General features: G+C 44.0%; 1 protein-coding gene across 1 annotated transcript in view; it reads right to left on the bottom strand.

The window, feature by feature from the left end:
- The window catches only part of ANTKMT (adenine nucleotide translocase lysine methyltransferase), a 681,321-nt gene that overhangs the window by 366,704 nt on the left and 293,386 nt on the right, over window positions 1–21,231 (bottom strand). The gene's annotated exons all lie outside the window — the stretch shown is intronic.

The following is a 21,231-nucleotide window of genomic DNA, read 5'->3' as shown; positions in this document are numbered from 1 at the left end:
TATTACCCCTTAACGACCATTTTTGTTTTTGCATTTTCGTTTTTCGCTCCCCTTCTTCCTAGAGTGATAACTTTTTTTATTTTTTGGTCAATATGGCCATGTGAGGGCTTGTTTTTTTGCGGGAAGAGTTGTACATTTGAACAACATCATTGGTTTTAACATATCGTGTCCTGGAAAATGGTAAAAAAAATCCAAGTGCGGTGAAATTGCAAAAAGTGCAATTCCACAGTTATTTTTTTATCATGCTACTAAATGCTAAAACAGACCTGCCATTATGATTCTCCACAAATTCAGTCACTCCTCCTTGTGACTCCTTAGATAGCTATGGTCAGCGCAGAGGGACTCAGGCTTCGACTTCTAGAGCTGCAGCTCCTAGGCAGGGTTAGAAGGACAACTGCAAACCTACCAACACATGGCTGTCCACCTAAACTGACATCCCAAGCAAGGAGAGCACAAATTAGAGAAGCTGCCAAGAGGTCCATGGTCACTGTGGAGGAGCTGAAGAGATCCACAACTCATCTGGGAGAATCTGGCCACAAGACCATTATTAGTCTTATACTCCACAAATCTGGCCTTTATGGAAGAGTGGCAGGAAGAAAGCAATTTATGAAAGAACACCATAAGAAGTCTTGTTTGCAAAAGCCATGTAAGGGGAAAAGTGAGCATATGGAAGAAGCTGCTCAGGTCAGAAGAGACCAAACGAGATCTTTTTTGGCTAACTGGAAAACGTTATGTGTGGCTAAAAACTAACATTGCACATTACCCTGAAAACACCATCCCCACTGTTAAACATGGTGGTGGCAGCATCATCCTGTGGAGATGTTTTTCTTTAGCAGGGGCAGGGAAACTCGTCAGAGTTCATGGGAAGATGTATAGAGCTAAACACAGGGCGATCCTGGTGGAAAACTTGATGGACGCTGCAAAAGGCATGAGACGACCCTAAATCTTCATGTTAGAGCTACTATGGATGATTTAGCTCAAATCCTATTCTTGCATGTGAATAGCTAAGTCACAGTCCAGACCAAAATCCTATTAAAAATCTATGGAAAGACTTGAAAATTGCCGATCACAGACGCCTCCATCCAATCTGAGAGCGAGTGTGCAAAGAAGAAGGGGCAAAAATGTCACCTTTAGATGTGCAAAGCTGGAGACACAGACCGGAAAAGACTGCAGCAGTAATAGCAGCGAAAAGTGGTCCTACAAAGTATTGACTCGGGGAGCTGAATACAAATGCACAGCACAATTTTCAGATTTATATTTTTAAAATATTTAGAAAACCTGGAATAATTTCCTTTACACTTTACAAATACTTGTTGATTTGTATTGATATCACATAAAATCCCAGTAAAATACATTTAAGTTCGTGGGTGTAACGTGAAGAAACGTGGAAAAGTTCACTCGGTATTAATCTGGGCAAGACGAGATTCTTCCTTATTGGAGGTCACATTCTGCCAAGATTCTCTCCTTATCTCTTAACATTCTTGTCTGTCAGCTCCATGTCTCATATCAGATGATCCTTCTCCCAGTAACTTCTCACTTCTTCTTCCAAATTCTTTAAAAATATTAGCTGCTCTAAGAGCAGAAATAAAAGAGGAAATGTATGAAAGTGCAAAGATAGCGTAAATGTGGAAAGAAGAAAGCAAAACGATAAAACCTATCGATGTAGTGTGCAAACCCAAGTGTACGGCTCAGAGGCATAGCTAATGGTTCAACATTGAGGGGGCAAAACAATAACGTAATTTAGTAATGTCTGTTAATCAGGGGCATGATGACTTCAGCCTACTTCAACTGGATGTGCGTCTGAGGACGCACATTCAGCTGAAAGTTATTGTGGCGCAGAGACCGGCCTGGTCCCTGCACTGCAATACTTGCCGCCGGCCAATCAGAGGCTGGCAGTTGATGTCGGTGAGCCCTTCACAGGCTGCTCATGGCATTGGCCTCATGTGTCGCCAGTGCCAGCCTCTCACTGCATGGAGCAGTGGAACGGGAGAAGAATTGTTTATCTTTTTAAAATGTGTTGAAATCAGCAGCAGAACGGCAAACACTATAATAGGGAGAATCCCAGTATGGGTTACATATCCTGCAGGTTGCGGCCTAAACGAGGGATATTTCTTACAGGCTTTACCCCAGGATGGTGATATTATGATAGGAAGGAACCCAGCATTAGGAGCCAGCATTAAGGACATGTCGTACAGGCCAGGACGGAGGATATTATTACAAGAAGGGGCCCATGATGGGGAATACGATTACAGGATGCCAGTATAGGGGACCATGGCCCCAGCTGAAAGAATACAGATCAGCTCCATTGACCATCACTGAACCCATGAATATGTTTGTGGTAGTCGGGATTTGGACCCACCAATCACCTGAACCCCATAAATAAGTTTGTGAAAGCTAGGATTGGGACCAACCGGTCACCTGGATCCATGGAGATGTTTGGAGAAGCGAGGTTGTGACCCTCTGGTCACCTGGCCTTGTACCTCAATGGACTGTCAGCTTTTTAAGCTCGCCATTACCTCCTTCCGTGCGTGCCATAGGTGGACCTAGTCAGCCATGGAAGCTCTGAAGGCACAGCTGCTCTTATCCCAGAGAGTTAGCGGAAGGGTGAGACTCTGTCATTTTCCACCGTCTTGGGTATTTTGCTGGGATTGTTCTATGTGTTATTTGCCTGTTTTGTGGTTCAGTAAAGTATAGCCACGCTGTTTTACCCTCACCTTGAGTTGTCTGAGTAGTATTATGCCCACGGTCAAAGGAGAGTGGGCGTTCAGTGAAATGATCCCTGGTTCATACGGTCTCGAGACAGCGGACTAAATCACCCACTGACCTCCGTGTCTTCACAGACTCTAGTTATGCCACTGCTCTTTATTGCCCACTTATTTTTACATAGCAACTAATAATGTCCAAATTGCTTTAACATATCTCATAATGCCCCCTGAGTTAGATACATAAATGGCCAGATAGATAAGTAGATAAATAAAGAAATTAGATAGATATACAGTACTGTGCAAAAGTTTTAGGCAGGTGTGGAAAAAATGCTGCAATGTGCAAACGGTTTTACAGATAGAAGTGTTAACAGTTTGTACTTTTGTTAGTTGCTAAAAATAAAGTGAATGAAGAAAACGGAAATATAAAGCATTTCGATATTTGGTGACTGCCCCTTCGCCTTCATCAGTTGTAGATACATTGTAGAAATATAGTCAGGCGTACAAGTCATCAGGTATACCAGATACAGTAGGTGATAATGATCATCATTTTCATATCTATGTTGAAACTTCATCACTAACTTAGACAGAAACAGCTCTGTTGGAGGCTTAAAACTGGGTGAGGAACAGACAAACTCTGCTACAAGGGTGAGCTTGTGGAAGACAGATTTATGTCTCAGGTCATACACCATGGCAAATGCATGTAGAAAAGCTGCGGGAGACACCATCACGTGTTTCTCAACGCAAGCAATAAATAGCCACCATGGCAAGACTGAACACAACATCAAGACACAAGGTAGTTATACTGCATCAGCAAGGTCTGTCCTAGACAAAGATTTCAGAGCAGACTGGGGTTTCCAGATATGCTGGTCAAGGTCTTGTGAAGAAGCACCAAGAAATCGGCAATATTGAGGACTGTAGATGAAGTGGTCGGCCAAGGAAACATCCTGCTTATTTATTTTCTAAATTGGAAGATGTCCATCTGTGCCATCAGCTCGGAACTGGCAGCAACCAGTGGGACCCAGCTACGCCCATCTACTGTTTAGAGAAGTCGCCTATATGGAACAGCTGTTGCTAAAAATCCCCAGAACGTCTACATGGCAAAAAGGCCAAGCAAATCAGCTATCCACAAAAATATAGGAACTAGGGTGCGGAAAAATGTCAGTGGGCGACCGCTGATTCCTAAGTGGGACAAAGATACCACAGCCCAGTCATATAAAGGTCACATGGTGGGTGAGGGCCCTTATTGCAGGTCACACCCCACAAGCCTATCATAGCCATTGTCCCGTTCCCCTTTCTTCCAGTTCTTCGGCAGGCGCCATTCTTCAGAATGATGTAAATGTACGGCCCCTCCCCCGGAGCGGCGAGTCTGATCTGTATAATATTTAACTCGCTGTGATATTTCCAGATATTTTACAACCTAATTGCTGAGATATCTGCGCACCGGTCACACGCTCCTTCCTTGATCTCTGACCTCCAGGAATGTTCTTGTTTCTTTTTGTGCAATCATTTCACCAATAATAATAATAGAGATTGTCCCAGAGGCCATAGTACCTGGCAGCAGATGTGATTTAGAACCCTCCCTCCTACAAGGCCATGCAGGGAGGCATCATTATAAACAACTGCCTTCCTGACCTGACCCAGATATATTGCTCCATTTCTGCTGGTTTGTAAATAGAATCCCAGGACTTCAGTGAAAACTGACACTGGAATGACATTAGGGGGCAGCATTGTGTAAAAGTAATCACCTGGGTGTAAACTCCAATGGACATTGTAACAAGGGGCCAGTTATCTGATACTGCTGTTGGAGAGGCCTGGCTTGACCGTGGGTTAACCGTGGGCCCACTATTTGAATCCAGTATAATGCCCATTGCCCGATCCTTTAAGTTCAAGATGTTATTGAGGTGGCCACTCAACTGTTCTTCCTGGAAGAGTTGGTAGATCTCAAGGGTGTTGACGAAACCACTGGAAACATCGAGAATGTCAGTGATTCAGGAAGGATTGTTGTTTCTGGAGGAGGAGACTTGGTAGGGAATGGGCGTGGAGGGGGAGTGGATTCCAGAAAATAATTTTGGCTAAAGCCCACCTTCCAAATGCCAATCGTTGGCAAGTATGTAGTTATACCATGTATATATGTCTTTGTGTTATTTTGTGGGTCAGATATTGGGCCATAAGCAAGAGGCCTTCAAGTGTTCTGTCTATATACTTCCCAACATTTTAGTTGTCAAAGTCGAGACTTTTAAGCCCCATCCCAGAAATAACCTGAATCCCAAGAACATCCACTTTGATGGTGTTTGCCTAAATTCACACTTTTGTTGGTCAGTTTAGAGTATTGTCTAATGGATGATTGTCTGATGGGGTTGTGGGAATTGATAACCGGGTAAAGGAGTGTAATGGTGGTAGGCCATAGTTAGTTCCTGTTCGGGTCTGAAGAAGAGCCATGTCCCTGAGAAACAGTAGAAATGTAAAGTGAGGACTGGTTGGCCTCAAGGCCTAAGTAGGGCCCAGTTGTACTATGTCCTAGGGATGGGTGGGCGACCTTGTCTAGACCAAGGTGAGAAGAAAGCCCTACTGTCAGTGTGAGGGAATGTGGAGTGTGCCCTGATTAGCCCATAGTTTAAAGTGCGTGAGAGATTGATAATTGGGACTGAATTCATGGTGGGAGACTGTGAAGTAACACAGTGCTTGTGTGGTTCCTGTGAAAGAACATAGTCCTGAGAGTTAGGATGTCCAATACTCAGAAGTTACCCAAAAACAGACTTTGCACAAGCCAGGAGCTCCCCTGTGAGATCTATACAGAGATCTGGGCCTTACTGTGTGGGGCCCCTGGGTGGTGTCCATAGAGTAGCTTCTGGTCAGTGGAGCAAATTGAAGGAAAATTGAGCACAAGCCGGATCAGAACCAGAGAGGAGGGAACAGTAACCAAATACATAGTCAAGGGATAGTAGGGTTCAAGAGAAAGAGAACCGCTGACAAACAACTAGAAAATCCTATTTGCTGATGGATGCCATTCTCATCAGAGGGAAAACTGCATTGGCTGATGATTGGAAGAAGACTAGTGTTCATTGCTTCCAGCTGCTCAATTCCCTTTTATGACCCAGCTCATGATGGGGCTTATAATCCACATCACAAACAATTTGTGGACCCTACTTGTTGGTGAGCTTTACTACCTTATATCTGTTCACGTTGGCTGTTTTTATAACTGAATTACATGACACCCGGTGAAGTTTTAACCAGTTACAACCCATAGAGCGATGGATGAGATGCAGCAGGGGGAAGGTGTAAGGCTGCAGGTAAAAGGAAGTAAGATATGAAAATATGATCACCTCCAACCCCCCACTAGGTAAATCTGCATTATTACAGCTGGTGGTTGTGGCAGTGGTGGAGGAATCATCAGCTCAGTCATCACCCTACCTAATGTGAGAGCAGCTACATAATGCATCGCTCCGCTAACGGACCTGGCATGTCTGTGCATTATATGGATAGGCCATTGATTTAAATAGGAGCTGTGGTGTCACTGCAGAGAAATCAAACACTGAGATTACCACTGATCACTGGGGAAAGGAGTGGTTGCATGTGATTTCAAGTTGGCCTTGCAAACTTATGCCTTGGAGTTGTCCATCTGAGGAGGTATGTGACCTGTAGGCCAGAGGGAGCCTATCTATTGGAGGACACTAGTGACATAAAGGCCAGAGAGGACTAGTCCATCAGTAAAGTGTTGATGATCTGAAAATGGGCCTGTCCATGACTAGAGCATTGGTTAATAAAAGAGCTAGAGTAGGCCTGTCCATTGGTGAAACGATGGATTTTATGAAGGAAGGAGTGGGCCTCATCATTATTGGAGTGTTGGTGACTTGGAGCTAGAGTAGACATGTCCTTTGGAGGAACGTTGGTGATATCAAGGCCAAAAGTGGGCCTGTCCTTTATCAGATCATGGTGACATAGATCCTAGTAGGCCTGTCCATTACCTGAGCATTGGTGACTTAGACTCAGAGTGGGCATGTCCTTCATCAAATCAATGGTGACGTAGATCCTAGTAGGCCTGTCCATTACCTGTGCATTCGTGACTTAGACTCAGAGTGGGCATGCCCTTCATCAAATCAATGGTGACATAGATCCTAGTAGTCCTGTCCATTACCTAAGCATTGGTGACTTAGACCCAAAGTGGGCCTGTCCTTCATCAGATCACTGGTGACATAGATCCTAGTAGTCCTGTCCATTACCTAAGCATTGGTGACTTAGACACAGAGTGGGCCTGTCCTTCATCAGATCATTGGTGACGTAGATCCTAGTAGGCTTGTCCATTACCTGAGCATTGGTGACTGAGACACAGAGTGGGCCTGTCCTTCATCAGATCATTGGTGATGTAGATCGTAGTAGGCCTGTCCATTACCTGAGCATTGGTGACTTAGACACAGAGTGGGCCTGTCCATCATCAGATCATTGGTGACGTAGATCCTAGTAGGCTTGTCCATTACCTGAGCATTGGTGACTGAGACACAGAGTGGGCCTGTCCTTCATCAGATCATTGGTGACGTAGATCGAAGTAGGCCTGTCCATTACCTGAGCATTGGTGACTTAGACACAGAGTGGGCCTGTCCATCATCAGATCATTGGTGACGTAGATCCTAGTAGGCTTGTCCGTTACCTGAGCATTGGTGACTTAGACCTAAAGTGGGACTGTCCTTCATCAGATCATTGATGACGTAGATCCTTGTAGGCCTGTCCATTACCTGAGCATTGGTGACTTAGACACAGCGTGGGCCTGTCCATCATCAGATCATTGGTGACTTAGACACAGCGTGGGCCTGTCCATCATCAGAGAATTGGTGACTTAGAGCCCAATAGACCTGTTCACCAAAGGAGTATTAATGACTTAGACCCAGAGTAAGCCTGTCCATTACTGCAGCATTGATTATTTGGAGCCAGAGTGGGCCTGTCCAATGGAGAAGCGTTGGTGATAAGAAGGCCAAAGTGGGCCTGTCTGTCAACAGAGCATTGGTGACTTAGAGCCCAGAAGGCCTGGTCTTCAGAGGAGCATTGGTGACATTGAGACTAGAGTTAGCTTGTCCACCAGAGCAGCACTGGTGATGTGGAAAAAGGAGAACCTGATACATGGCCTGAGGAGAGGCTGCAGAGGCGGTCGTTATGAATTCCTCAAGAGACCAGTTTGGTGAGCGTTATCACTATAGACTATAGCTAGGTCCTGGATGGTTTATGTGGGACATTAGCCTGAAATGGACTAGCAGGCAGTTTGGTTGAACCATGTGCAACCCAGAGGTCCCCATGGAGCTAATGGCGGCGTCATGGAGGGAGTTGTATCTGTGGTATTCTAAAGACCAATCTAGTTATATTCTGACAAGTTCTTGGGCCTCACATAAGAATTGTAACCATCAAATTTTTGTTTTAAACAAACAGACCTGCAAATGAGTGTTTAGAGGAAGTCCCAGCGACCACCATCTCAGAATCTGGCTTTTTGATTAATATGTAAGATGTCACCTATCAACATACAGATATTCACAGTTTTATTTTAGTGTCTAAATCATATAATATGACAACTTTTCTTTTATTTAAGACCCAACATGTCTGATCCACTATTGTATAAACTTTTCATTAGCTCAATACATTTACCGAGAAGGTAAAACCGGTAACAGAAACACAGAGATTCTTAGTAATTGCTCCTCCGAGATCCCGCAGGTGAAGCAGATATTATTCCCTTGTGAATCGCTTGTTAAGCTTTTATCACTTTGTTTATCTTCAGTAAATTAATTGATGTCAGTGGAGATTTCATCTCTGATTTCCCTGCAATTGCATTAGATTAGGTCACTGGAGGTTTTAATCATCTCTCCCGCTACGACACGGGCTTTGTTTCCAGAACTTTGCTTTTACTGATGCAAATATCATGTCACGGTGTATTCATATCAATGTGTGCTCTATCTATCTATCTATCTATCTATCTATCTATCTATCTATCTATCTATCTATCTATCTATCTATCTACAGTGGGGAAGAAAGTATTTAGTCAGCCACCAATTGTGCAAGTTCTCCCACTTAAAAAGATGAGTAGACCACAACTATGAGAGTCAAAATGAGAAAACAAATCCAGAAAATCACTTTGTCTGATTTGGCAAGATTTATTTTGCAAATTATGGTGGAAAATAAGCATTTGGTCACCTAAAAACATGTGTCTGACATGATGGTGGATGTTGCAGTTTTAGGAGTGTTGCTCCGTAGTCTCTCTAGGTTATTGATGAGGCGCAAACTCAAAGCTTGAGAGTTTGGCGCCAATGGAGTTCATGTAAGATTGTAAGACCTATGGTAAGACTGGGCAGAGGTCTGAACCTACACAGCAATCGAGGAGCATGCCGGAGGTCTGAGGAAGCCAGACCAAGGCAATGACTGGATCCGGAGTAGGAGTGGAATCTATCTCACTTCGAGGACAGTGAGAAACAGTGAGGTGGGTCCTGGGGATAAAAGCCTTCATATCGGTCATTCTGGTCACTGTGGAGACTGTTGTAATGGAGGCAATAATATTGTAGGGGGCATCGTAACAGGCCAGGAAGTTTTTGGATTAATTGACCCCAGCAGGTCCAAGGCCATTGGGTGGCCATTGGTGGGTCCTGGGGATAAATGCCTTCAGATCGGTCATTCTGGTCACTCTGGAGACTGTTGTAATGGAGGCAATAATATTGTAAGGGGCATCATAACAGGCCAGGAAGTTTTAGGATGAATTGACCCCAGCAGGTCCAAGGCCGTTAAAGCTGTTCTTGGAGAAAGAAGAGATCGTGACTCCTGATGACCACACAAGAGGATCGCTGATTTAGGACCCGTGTCTCTGCTTTCCCCAAATAGCAGCGCCACTTAATTCCACCACTTTTTGGCAAAAGAAAGTTCCGATTTTATCAGGTCTGTTACGGCAAATTAGGTACTGCTGTCAAGAAGGAGTAATCCTGCATCTCCTCTATGTAAAAATGGTTCAAGAGGCACCAGTCACAAAAGTGAGAAAAGTGGTTACCACCATCAAAAACCTTGTCCTGATTAAAATTAAGGGAAACTCTTAATTCCTTCTGGCCCTGCAGTACATTGTGTGTATACGACTCACGCACTCGGTGTGACCCCTGCGTACAACACTGCCAGGAGGACTCATACCTAATGGAGGCACCGAGGTTCAGGACTCATAGACCTCTACAGCCACACATTATTAACACAGTCCTACCTGTACGCCTCATTTGTGATGCCACTTTATGTAAATGATCTCTTCCAGGCTATGGGGAGGACGTTGACTGCAGGACAATTCTACCTTCAGAGGTTATTTTACATAGAAGTCGGCGTTAGTGATGTGTTAATGGCCGCTCTCTGCTCTCCTGGTCTCACTGCAGAGCTGTGTGTGATTATACCAGACACATTTGCAGGTTCCTCTCAGATTCAGGTTCCAGCTCACAGGCAGACGGGGGGTAATATTGTTACAATTCAGCAGAGCTCAGAAAGCTGCAAAAAATGTATTAAGTTCAGTTGTCTTCTGTGTTAGTTACTTGTCTCACACTGGTACCTTTCCCTCAGTGTAAAATAAGCTCTGGAGGCAGAGTTAAATTCCAGACAATGTCCCCCCTCCATAGTGTGAAAGAGGTAATTTACATATAAGAAAAACATGGATTTCTCTGAAATAAGACATCGGATCGCAGATATCAACGTGTCATTTTATTCAGCGTTCTATGACCTACATGCACATGTGGGGTAGGAGGGTTGATACGACTGATGGATTCCCTTTAACACAGCAGGAAGGACGGCACCGCCTCAAAAACACTAGATTGTAGAAATCACCACAGGGGTTAGTTTTGGAGGGATTATGAGTAACAGTGGGGTACCACAGGGGTCAGTATTGGAGGGGTCACATTAAACAGTGGGGTGCCACAGGGGTCAGTATTGGTGGGTCACATGTAACAGTGGGGTGCCGTGGGGTGCCACAGGGGTCAGTATTGGAGGGGTCACATGTAACAGTGGGTACCACAGGGGTCAGAAATGGATGGGTCACATTAAACAGTGGGGTGCCACAGGGGTCAGTAATGGATGGGTCACACATATATAACATTGGGTACCACAGGGGTCAGTAATGGATGGGTCACACACATATAACAGTGGGTACCACAAGGGTCAGTAATGGATGGGTCACACACATATAACATTGGGTACCACAAGGGTCAGTAATGGATGGGTCACACACATATAACAGTGGGTACCACAAGGGTCAGTAATGGATGGGTCACACACATATAACATTGGGTACCACAGGGGTCAGTAATGGATGGGTCACACACATATAACATTGGGTACCACAAGGGTCAGTAATGGATGGGTCACACACATATAACATTGGGTACCACAGGGGTCAGTAATGGATGGGTCACACACATATAACAGTAGGTACCACAGGGGTCAGTAATGGATGGGTCACATTAAACAGTGGGGTGCCACAAGGGACAGTAATGGATGGGTCACACACATATAACATTGGGTACCACAAGGGTCAGTAATGGATGGGTCACACACATATAACAGTGGGTACCACAGGGGTCAGTAATGGATGGGTCACATTAAACAGTGGGGTGCCACAAGGGTCAGTAATGGATGGGTCACACACATATAACAGTGGGTACCACAGGGGTCAGTAATGGATGGGTCACATTAAACAGTGGGGTGCCACAAGGGTCAGTAATGGATGGGTCACACACATATAACATTGGGTACCACAAGGGTCAGTAATGGATGGGTCACACACATATAACAGTGGGTACCACAAGGGTCAGTAATGGATGGGTCACACACATATAACATTGGGTACCACAGGGGTCAGTAATGGATGGGACACACACATATAACATTGGGTACCACAAGGGACAGTAATGGATGGGTCACACACATATAACAGTGGGTACCACAAGGGTTAGTAATGGATGGGTCACACACATATAACATTGGGTACCACAAGGGACAGTAATGGATGGGTCACACATATAACAGTGGGTACCACAAGGGTCAGTAATGGATGGGTCACACACATATAACATTGGGTACCACAGGGGTCAGTAATGGATGGGTCACACACATATAACAGGGGATACCACAAGGGACAGTAATGGATGGGTCACACACATATAACATTGGGTACCACAAGGGACAGTAATGGATGGGTCACACACATATAACAGTGGGTACCACAAGGGTCAGTAATGGATGGGTCACACACATAACAGTGGGTACCACAAGGGTCAGTAATGGATGGGTCACACACATATAACAGTGGGTACCACAGGGGTCAGTAATGGATGGGTCACACACATATAACGGGGTACCACAAGGGTCAGTAATGGATGGGTCACACACATATAACATTGGGTACCACAAGGGTCAGTAATGGATGGTTCACACACATATAACATTGGGTACCACAAGGGTCAGTAATGGATGGGTCACACACATATAACAGTGGGTACCACAAGGGTCAGTAATGGATGGGTCACACACATATAACATTGGATACCACAAGGGTCAGTAATGGATGGGTCACACACATAACATTGGGTACCACAAGGGTCAGTAATGGATGGGTCACACACATATAACAGTGGGTACCACAAGGGTCAGTAATGGATGGGTCACACACATATAACAGTGGGTACCACAAGGGTCAGTAATGGATGGGTCACACACATGACATTGGGTACCACAAGGGTCAGTAATGGATGGGTCACACACATATAACATTGGGTACCACAAGGGTCAGTAATGGATGGGTCACACACATGTAACAGTGGGTACCACAAGGGTCAGTAATGGATGGGTCACACACATATAACAGTGGGTACCACAAGGGTCAGTAATGGATGGGTCACACACATATAACAGTGGGTACCACAAGGGTCAGTAATGGATGGGTCACACACATATAACAGTGGGTACCACAAGGGTCAGTAATGGATGGGTCACACACATATGACATTGGGTACCACAAGGGTCAGTAATGGATGGGTCACACACATATAACATTGGGTACCACAAGGGTCAGTAATGGATGGGTCACACACATGTAACAGTGGGTACCACAAGGGTCAGTAATGGATGGGTCACACACATATAACAGTGGGTACCACAAGGGTCAGTAATGGATGGGTCACACACATATAACAGTGGGTACCACAAGGGTCAGTAATGGATGGGTCACACACATATGACAGTGGGTACCACAAGGGTCAGTAATGGATGGGTCACACACATATAGCAGGGGATACCACAAGGGTCAGTAATGGATGGGTCACACACATATAACAGGGGATACCACAAGGGTCAGTAATGGATGGGTCACACACATATAACATTGGGTACCACAAGGGTCAGTAATGGATGGGTCACACACATATAACATTGGGTACCACAAGGGTCAGTAATGGATGGGTCACACACATATAACAGTGGGTACCACAAGGGTCAGTAATGGATGGGTCACACACATATAACAGTGGGTACCACAAGGGTCAGTAATGGATGGGTCACACACATATAACAGTGGGTACCACAAGGGTCAGTAATGGATGGGTCACACACATATGACATTGGGTACCACAAGGGTCAGTAATGGATGGGTCACACACATATAACATTGGGTACCACAAGGGTCAGTAATGGATGGGTCACACACATGTAACAGTGGGTACCACAAGGGTCAGTAATGGATGGGTCACACACATATAACAGTGGGTACCACAAGGGTCAGTAATGGATGGGTCACACACATATAACAGTGGGTACCACAAGGGTCAGTAATGGATGGGTCACACACATATGACAGTGGGTACCACAAGGGTCAGTAATGGATGGGTCACACACATATAACAGTGGGTACCACAAGGGTCAGTAATGGAGCAGTAATGTATTGCGGAGTGCGGGAGCTTTTACACAGGCTATCCCCCATTATGCCACAAGATGGTGGTGTCACACCAAGAAAAGCTACACAAAGTGGAGAAAAGTTTTTTTTGTCCATGAAGAGTAATATTTTTGTATAACAAACATCTATCACCTTCTAAGAGCAGCGATATATATTCTTCGCTATGTCTGCTTGCTGTTAGTAAATTTGTAAATACTGATTTACTCTCTGAGGCTAAAATTTGATTTGCTGCAAACCACAAGGTTACAAAGTCTCCAACGGCAACAACAGAAAAGCCCATTTAATAATTTAATAACGCAGCACACTGATGGACTTTGTGTTTTTAATAATTTCGGGGTCCAAGGGATAAAGTTTTTCCTTGCGGAGAGCAGCAAATTGGCATAGGAAGGTCCATAGGCCGTACAATGCTCCTCTGGGAACCTAAACATGCAAAAAGCCTCTAAACCTTTACCAGGTCATGTCACATAACTTAGAATAGTTAAGTGAAGCTAGAATTTTAGTTTTTAGTTTGTCTTTTTATGTGAAGTCATTTGACCACACTCTATAAAAAGTCAATATTGTCTTTTTGGATTGCTTCTTCCAATAGATAGCGCTTGGGTTACTGTTTTTGAAAAAAAAAAAAGTCCAAAAATTATCCTTCTAGCTGTGATCTGAAAGACTGTTTTGTGCAGGACACAGACTTTAAGGCGAGAATCACACCAGCGTATGGCATCCGGTGCGATATGCTAATGACCCATGGCACGCGCTCTGCTGTGAGCGGGATCTGAGTGTCATACTACTGGGCTGTTATTCCCTCGCAGGAAAGGATCGCAGAACAGGTGCGGAGAAGATGGAGAAAGTAACGTCTCTATCTCCTTCATGGCTTGATTCGGCGTATATCTGATGCACTGGGGTGACATCCGAGTGCAGTCCGATGTTTGACTCAATTCGGCATGAGAAAATAATAGAATAACACTGGGTAGAGTGCTATGTAATGTTTTATCGAATAGCAATTTGCTGTGTTATACGGTAGTGTGACTACAGCCTAACTGACATTGTCACTGTCAGAGGTGACATAATAGCGCTGTGACTGATACAAGTGATATGTTCTACATTCCGCTTCCTCCCCATTAACACATTTGCTGGTGACAAAGGAGGTGAATAATTACTTGTGTTATACGGTAGTGTGACTACGGCCTAACTGACATTGTCGCTGTCAGAGGTGACATAATAGCGCTGTGACTGATGCAAGTGATGATATGTTCTACATTCCACTTCCTCCTTATTAACACGTTTGCTGGTGGCAAAGGAGGCCAATTATAACTTGTGTTATACGGTAGTGTAACTACGGCCTAACTGACATTGTCGCTGTCAGAGGTGACATAATAGCGCTGTGACTGATGCAAGTGATGATATGTTCTACATTCCGCTTCCTCCTCATCAACACGTTTGCTGGTGGCAAAGGAGGCCAATTATAACTTGTGTTATACGGTAGTGTGACTACGGCCTAACTGACATTGTCGCTGTCAGAGGTAACATAATAGCGCTGTGACTGATACAAGTGATATGTTCTACATTCCGCTTCCTCCCCATTAACACATTTGCTGGTGACAAAGGAGGCCAATTATAACTTGTGTTATACGGTAGTGTAACTACGGCCTAACTGACATTGTCGCTGTCAGAGGTAACATAATAGCGCTGTGACTGATACAAGTGATATGTTCTACATTCCGCTTCCTCCCCATTAACACATTTGCTGGTGACAAAGGAGGCCAATTATAACTTGTGTTATACGGTAGTGTAACTACGGCCTAACTGACATTGTCGCTGTCAGAGGTAACATAATAGCGCTGTGACTGATACAAGTGATATGTTCTACATTCCGCTTCCTCCCCATTAACACATTTGCTGGTGACAAAGGAGGCCAATTATAACTTGTGTTATACGGTAGTGTGACTACGGCCTAACTGACATTGTCGCTGTCAGAGGTGACATAATAGCGCTGTGACTGATGCAAGTGATGATATGTTCTACATTCCGCTTCCTCCTCAGCAACACGTTTGCTGGTGGCAAAGGAGGCCAATTATAACTTGTGTTATACGGTAGTGTGACTACGGCCTAACTGACATTGTCACCGTCAGAGGTGACATAATAGCGCTGTGACTGATACAAGTGATGATATGTTCTACATTCCGCTTCCTCCCCATTAACACGTTTGCTGGTGACAAAGGTGGTGAATAATTACTTGTGTTTGGTAGCTGATGTCAGCGATGCTGGTGGGGTTTCTGCTGCTAGCGGCCCCCACATTCTTAGCCTTGGTATGTTTTTTTTCTTTTACACTACCCCATCCATTGACGCTGCCACTTTTCTTTTACCATACATTTTGTACAATGCTATAACTAACTTTTGTTAATGCAAAAACTTATTCCAGTTACTTGTGACAAACACACCATTTCTGACTGTCATTCGCTTCAGTTTTTTTTTTCTGTGACTTGCTGCTGCTTCCAAGTGCATTAAGAATGAAAAAAAAAAATGTTGTAGTTGTAATTTACAGTAAATGTAGCAGGACTCATGCCAGCAACATTCTATCACTCATAATGAGTCTGGCACTGCTCTATCAATTGAACCTGTGTATTATTTGCAGACTACTACTCCTATCTTCTTCACTGCTGCAGCTGTATAACACATTACTGTTCTGAGTATTTATCTAATGTTTTAAATCTTTCTCTTCCTATTTCTATTAATTAGCTGTGAGCTCTGATATCCTCTCGCTATCCTAAAATCACCCAAAAATATCTGCTGCATTCCCTGCCTCGGCTTTTATACAGGCTATGATAGTTCCTTTGTGGTTAGAAGTGATGGGAAACCTGCGCGATTGCGTGTGAAGTCATGTCTGCTTTGCGTGCCTGATGCAATCTTCTGTGTAAAAAGCGGGCAGGCGTTGTTTTTTAACTTTTCTAACAAATCGAATGACAAATTGTTTGATTTCGGAGGCGCCTGAGAATTTCGTGAAATTCAACTCAAATTCGATTTTCTTATTTCTAGTTACAATTACATCTAGCCACCATATTGCCACGCCATAAACTGTACTCCCTATGCGGGGAAAAGTTCTAAAAATCTCCAATATGCTTAACCCCTTCTTCATCGTGGTCAATATCTCCGCTTGCTGTAAGTGAACTGGAACATTTTTAATTAATTTTTAGAGGCTGGAAATCTGTAGAGACACAGTATATCTCACAGCTGAGGGTTTGTTACAGTGGAACCCAGTCAAGCTCACCCTGTAGGGGACACTAGCAGCATCATTCTCCTGCAGGCAAGATGTGTCTGTCTGGAGTCCAGGATAGAATTGTAACAAACCCTCAGGATAAGTACGAGATGAGGTTTTAAGCCCTAGTTAGTAGCAAGCAGAGAAATAACTCGTGCAGCTATATGGCGGCACTATACCAGCTCCATACAATACAGCAGTATATATGTATCTGTAGGAACTTCTATAGAGATTATTCCCCACTGTACCACAAGGGGGCGACGTAGCCCTAAGAATAAAAATGCCGAGTGGCGGAAATGGGATTTTCGCTTTACTGTCAATAAACCTTTGTATCATCATGAACAAATTGTTCTCTTATCCTGATAGTTTGTTACAATGTATCAGTGCAGGTAAACTTTATATATAGAATATTAATGAGCAGGATCAGATCAGGACAGTGGTGCAGCATGATCTGCCGGCGCCAAAGACAAGGCGAGTATTTTTATGCCCCCTAACCGTGGACCCTTAGCACTCCCAGGGTCTCTTCTTCTATTTTTTGTGGAAGTATTTAATCACTCTACCCCTAACTCTACTGAGGATTGAAAATAAAATGTGTAAACAAAGAACATTTATTATAATGTTTTTTCTTTTTTGGCACTTTCTGTCTCACTTACCAAAAAAATTAAAAGTGAGAAGAAAGGCAGAGAGTTGTGGGAGAGCACAGCGCAGCTCACATGATTCAACACGGTCTTGCTTAGCCTCTAACATCTTGGTTGCTGCCTATGCAGAGCGCAGAAGCCGATGACCAACTCACATCGACTGCTGCTCTCTGCGTATGAACTGGTGGAAGTGACCAACTGCGCTGTCCAAGAAGAATCAAGTTTCGCATTGTGTCATAATTCTCAGCACCCGGAGCAGCGCTCACAGGACTTCTCTAATACTCCAGACTATAAATCAGAGGGTTCAGTGCTGGAGTCACCACCACGTACAAGATAGAGAAGTTCCAGTCCAGTTCCTCTGTATTCCGGGTCAGTGGTCTGATGTAGACGCAAACCCAAGCCCCGTAGAACATGAGGAGGACTATGAGGTGGGACAAGCAGGTGGAGAAGGCTTTTCTTTGACATAAAACAGCTCACATCAAGCCCACAAATATTACCCCACTAGCCACCTCACCAGGGCAAGCGGGAAGAGCTGGGCAAAGCGCCAGAATTGGCACATCTAGTAGATGCGTCTTTTCTGGGGCAGCTGCGGGCTGCTATTTTTTGGCTGTGCGGGTCAGTTTCCATGGCCTCTTACCAGTCTAAGAATACCAGCCCCCAGCTGTCAACATTAGCTTGGCTGGTTATCCAAAATAGGGGGGGACCAAACGCCGGTTTCTAAAATTATTTAAAAATTGGCGTAGGACCGCTCTCTTTTTGATAACCAGCCATGATAAAGCTGACAGCTGATAGTTGCAGCCCACAGCTGTTGGTTTTGACTGTGCTGGTTGTCATCCACGTCATTTTTATTTATTTATACCACAGGCGCCAGATGATGAATACTCCCGTCAGCAGGGCCTGCTCTTGCTGGCGTATGCTGATGACAGTAGTACTCTCTCATGAGCCGATGCCTGTGATCAGTGGTAACCTTTTTACCGCCAGTAACAGCTGCTGGCTCACATTGTCAGCGTGGGAACCGCAGCATTCTGACCCGTGGTAACTAACTTAACCGCCGGTCAGAGCCACTGATATTTCTCACGCTGTCACATAGATGACAGCGTGGGAAACACTTGATGTTCAGGGTGTTGGAAAAGTTCATATTCAGGGTCCGGGCATGGACACTAGGTGTTCGATAAGGACCCTGAACTTTACTGTTCGGGTTCGCCCATCTCTACAGATTACACATACACGATGCCTTCATGAGATTACCTCTGCTCAGTGCCCACCTAAAATTACCTCTCACATTGTTCCCCTATCTGTTTTCCGCCAACATCCTCAAAGACGTTTTTTCCGCTCTAGAGTATTACATTTTGGAAGTGTGAGAAACTCTCTGCACCTTCCCGTATGATATAATACAGGGCGAATCCTACCTACAAGAAATACAGCCCTTATTTATAGCTGCAGTCCACACACTATGGGGGGATTTCTGGTGTGTCTCTACATTGGGGGATTATATAAAACTCTCATCAAATAAATATGAGAGATTTATCTCTTACTATCAATCTCGTCACTTTCATTTCCTCATCATTTATTCTTATGGGCATTAGCTGTGGTTTTTTTTCCATGTCCTATGTTCTATTTCAAGGCCTACAGGACTTTTATAGGCCTTGCTCCTTTTCTGAGACCAAAACAGCCAGAAACGCCCCTTTTTAATTCAATTGTATTTGTTCTCAACCAGTTCTTCGCATGTTAGGTATCTCGGGGTCATTGTTGGTAATCGACTCTCAGTTTCAAAAATGGCCACCAACCACAGGCTTGGAGCTAGCCACTTAATTTACCAGATCACAGGGGTTGCCATGGTCTTCACCCTTTAACCTCTATACAGGGATCTGGATTGACATGAGGAAGCCTGGACTGGGGACATGGAGTCGGCTGCTGTTCGGTAGAGCAGGCTGGCAGGATGAACGGTCAGTAAACGAGCGGAGGTCACAAACAGGGAAATCCGCGAGAAAACAGGAGCTGAAAATCAGGGCGTGAGAACCAGGTAAACAAAACTATATCTGGCAGCTTCCAGCAGGAAGCCTGGAGCGTTTGTAGGGTGTGGTGCTGTCCAGTTGGCCAAGATGGGGAGGTGATTACTCCAGCTGACAGCACACACTTCCATCCTGAAAGACTAGGCGGCACTTCAGGATCCAAAGTCACCAGTCAGTGGCTCGATAGAGCCTTCTCCACCCAGAGCTTCTGGTTGAAGGCCTCTTCCATCCCCTTCCTACAGCATTGTAACGCCCCCACATCTCTCTTCCATGCCCCCTGGATGTTTTGATGATTTTTTCAGAAAACTTAGTGGCACCTAAGAGATATATGAACTTTTCCAAGAGTCATTGAGGTCACTCTTTTTAAAGAGATCCTCACTAATATTAGCACCCAAGGGTCTTAGGATTCCCCTAAGAAAACAGGACCATTTTGGGCAGGTTAAAGACTCGAGGCTACTAGGAGGCATCTGGGAATTAACTCTGTAGGTCAATATTACTCAATCGGGAAGGATGTGAATGAATGGCCCAGTAGACCCTTAATCCCAGAGATTTAAGTCAATAAATCACAAAAATACAAGACAATAAGTAGATCTATTGCTTAGCGTTAATCCTGAAATAGATGTAACAGGAGGTCCATGATGGGATCTGCATCTTTGGAGGGGGCTACATAGTTGTCATCTGTATCAGGAGCGGTGGAGATAATGCCGATCACATCACTGCTGTTTAACCATTTACATGCCGATCAATGATTATAGCATTTAAATGTATGGGTTATGGTGGCAGATGGAGGCCTAGAGAAGACCCTCTTAGTAGCCATCTTGGTCCTTCTGTGAAGACCAGCAAGAGGCTGAGCTTCATAGGAGAACAACATTTACACCATACACTGAAATACTGTTGTATTTTAATACGTAGAACAAAGGTGTGTATTTTGGAGCAGCATAATGTAAAAAATAAAAAAATAAAATGTTGTAAAAAAATGTAATTAAAAAAACCTATTTGGTATCACCTCATCGGTAAAAATCGGGCTTATAAAAATGTAAAGATAGTTAATCCATATAGTAAAATGCAATTTTTTTTAACAGATTTCAGAATTTTTTTTAAGACACTAAAATAATGAAAAACAACTAATACGTTTGACCTCACAGTAATCATACGGACCTGGAGAATCACGTTTCCAGGTCATCATCGCCATATAATGTACATTGTAAAAACAAAACAGAACAAACAATGGAAGAATTATTATTTTTTCCACATTTCATTCCATTTGGATTTTTCCCCCCCATTTTTTCAGTACATTACGTAATAAAATAAATGGTGTTATTCAAAACTGCAACTTGTCCTGCAAATAACAAGTCCTTGTATAGCTAGGAAGATGGAGGAATCAAAAAGTTATGGCTCTTGGAAAACGGGGAGGAAATAAATAAAAGCGTAAAAAAAAATGAAAAAAATGCCCAATGTTTAAGCGGTTAAGTGCCATTTATTACGAGTGACTTCGTTTTTCTTTTTGTATAAGATGCAATGACAACTGGACACAGTAAGGGATGTTTGATGGTTTGTTGTTTTTGGTACCTTTTGTTTTTATTCCTAGATTTACCATTGCGGTGAGTAACTAAGAAGAGACATTGTGATGAGGTTACGATCAGTTCTGACAGCATCATCTTGGGATTAGTAGGTGTCCTCCAGCTTGTACCCTCAT

This window comes from Ranitomeya imitator, chromosome 7 (assembly GCF_032444005.1).
Source record: "Ranitomeya imitator isolate aRanImi1 chromosome 7, aRanImi1.pri, whole genome shotgun sequence".
Classification (NCBI taxonomy): domain Eukaryota; kingdom Metazoa; phylum Chordata; class Amphibia; order Anura; family Dendrobatidae; genus Ranitomeya; species Ranitomeya imitator.
This window is presented reverse-complemented; position numbering and strand designations above follow the sequence as displayed.